Source organism: Poromitra crassiceps, assembly GCF_964638095.1.
Source record: "Poromitra crassiceps genome assembly, chromosome: 7".
In the NCBI taxonomy this organism is placed as follows: domain Eukaryota; kingdom Metazoa; phylum Chordata; class Actinopteri; order Beryciformes; family Melamphaidae; genus Poromitra; species Poromitra crassiceps.
This window is the reverse complement of record NC_139628.1, coordinates 45,071,895-45,074,436: the sequence shown is the minus strand read 5'-3', so window position 1 is coordinate 45,074,436 and position 2,542 is coordinate 45,071,895. Positions and strand designations below refer to the sequence as shown.

At 51.1% G+C, this 2,542-nt stretch overlaps 1 pseudogene across 1 annotated transcript; it reads right to left on the bottom strand.

The window, feature by feature from the left end:
• Nucleotides 1-239: 239 nt before the first annotated feature.
• Nucleotides 240-2,120, bottom strand: LOC310779632 (TBC1 domain family member 17 pseudogene; annotated as a pseudogene). Its single transcript has one exon. The product of its transcript is annotated as a TBC1 domain family member 17 pseudogene (transcript).
• Between the last annotated feature and the right edge of the window lie 422 nt (nucleotides 2,121-2,542).

The following is a 2,542-nucleotide window of genomic DNA, read 5'->3' as shown; positions in this document are numbered from 1 at the left end:
TCGTACGAATGGAAGGGAGGAGAGGACGGCATACATAACAAATACAAGAGAGCACTGCAAATACAGCTATAGTGTTTACTTACATGTCTTGGATAATAACATTCATAAAACATAAAAAGGCTTGACAATGCCCCCTGCCGTAAGTCTTCTTCTTCCACTGCCCACTATACAGTAGTATAATCAGTCTCCCTCATTGAGTCAAATATATACAGTATATAAATTCCATATAAATATCTCTCCTACATCTCGTCATGTTGAAATCCCCCATTTCCTGGGAGTCGAGGGTAGGTGGGGGGAGCGGTGCATGCCGGTATAGCCGCGTCGGCCCCTGGGACCGCTGCGTCTCGCTGCTCTCCACGTCTGGGAACGTCGAGACCCAGAACCTCCTGGACTTTCACCGGAAGCTCCTTGCACTGCAGCAGCTGTAGGTAGATGGCCTCCGCTCCCTGCAGCACAGTCTGTAGGTCCAGCTTCATTGTCAATTCATTTATATGCTTCAGAATATTGTCGAAATCATGGCCTGAGCCAATGAGCTCCCCTCTCTGGGACATCAGGATGTAGCAGGCGATCAGCAGGTGGAACTTGTCGCAGGGCAAACGAGACCAGAGGACCTCCCACAATGTGAGGATGTCCTCAAAGGAGAACTCTCTCTTGAACCAGATGAGCAGCCAGCGGAAGCAGAAGCACAGAGAGCCGCTGTCCTGAGAGTCCAGGTAGTCGCACAGCTCCGGGTCCACGGCCTTCAGCAGGATACTGAGCTGGAGGAACTGCTGCTTCATGGCCTCCTGAGACTCTTCGAAGTTCTGGTGCACCAGCCGCAAGAAGCCTGTCAGACACCAGAAGGACTCCACCTCGCTCTGGGTGACAAACAGTAGCGGAGCCAGGAGGTCGCTCATCCCCTGGACATAGCCGAGGTCAAAGTTGTACATGCAGTATGTCATCAGCACGTCGTGAAGCAGAGTCAGTGCTGGATTGTCATCCCCAGAGAAGAAGGTGTTGTGTCTGTCTGTCCTGCTGACGTCCCTCTCTATCAGGCTGCGGTATCCTCTGAGGAGGGAGTTCCTCATCTCCTGCTCTTCACTGACCGACTTCCATTGCACCTTCATTCTGAAGTATTCGTCCATTTTAACCTCCATCATTTCCTCCCTTTCTTTGAGGGTGCTGTTCCAGGGATAAAAGCCCAGGAGGAACTTCCATGCCTCTTTCCTCAGGGATGGAGTGATGCCCCCTCTGAACACAAGCTCTCTGATCCTCTCTGGGTTCTGCACTCGCCCCTCAGGGTCCAGAAACTCCTCCCACTTGTCCAGAGGTTTTCCCCTGATCACCTCCGGTCTGGGGCCAAACTCCGCCCCACAGGTGAGCAGTTCAAAGCCAGGCTCTTCCTCAGGTAGAAGGGGCATATGAGCAGTGCGAGGGTAGCGGCGGGGATCCGGAGGCCGCAGAGCGCACCTGAAGAAATTCGTGACTCTGGAGAATCTGCGAAAAGTAGTGGCATAGGGGTCCGGGATGAATGTCGAGAGAAAATCAGAGCCTCCATCATCAAGGAGCTGCACCTCGTCTAAGGACTGAGAGAGGCCACTTGAGTCATTGTAGGCGAGGAAGAGCCGCCCGTCCACCGGTGACGGAGCCAGGATGATGTAACGCTGCAGGGCCCGCAGCAGCTCACTGGTGCCCCCTCTGTGTAAGTGCAGAGGAGGCAGTGGGTGGCCCCCCCTGCTGGTCAACACCAGGAAGTTTCGGCCAAAGGAGAAGCGGGCCCTCCGGAGAGAGTACAGCTCTGACAGAGGCAAGGAAAACGACCACTGGCTTGACTCTTTGACTTGGACATGCTCTCGATCTTTCTTGACCCTGCCGATAACTGCCCAGTCCGGCTCATACCCAGGGTCAAAGTTCGTATCCTCCTCTCCTCCTTCCCCATCATTTTTAGTGTAGAATACAGCCGGGCCGGTTCCAACCTCATCCTCTAGCGGCATCCACTCTAAAGCTGGTTCCCCACCCCTCACCACAATGCGGATTAACCCGGGGATGGAGGTGTTCGGATTGTACCTCTTGGCATTTGTATGGAGGTAAACGCCCTCCTTTTCAAATATAATCTTATAATTCTCCACGTTTGGCTCCATTCTTCTGTTGGTTGTCAGTCGTCCAATTTATAACCTCAGCAGGGAAGGATCTATGACCTCACTGATGATGTCACAATGTCTACATCAGTTCACTGGACTTTTGTCATTGTGATATCAGTGATGTCATAAAATCCCTGATCGGAGAGGGATGTCATTAATGATGTCACTCGAGCAATTGTGATGTCATTGGTGATGATGTCATCAGTGATGTCATAGGTGACAGTTGCCTTTCCTGACGTTTATCACATCTCTTTTCGTCCGCTGTTCATGTTAATTACATAGAATTGTGCTGACCGTGTTAGCATTACGTCCATTGTCTAGCTTGAGGGCTAGCTGAACTTGTGAAATTGTGTTGTCTGATTTTAGATTTGCTCTAATTTGTTTTTCTTTCGTTCTCTTTTTATTATTTGTTAGTGCTTTCT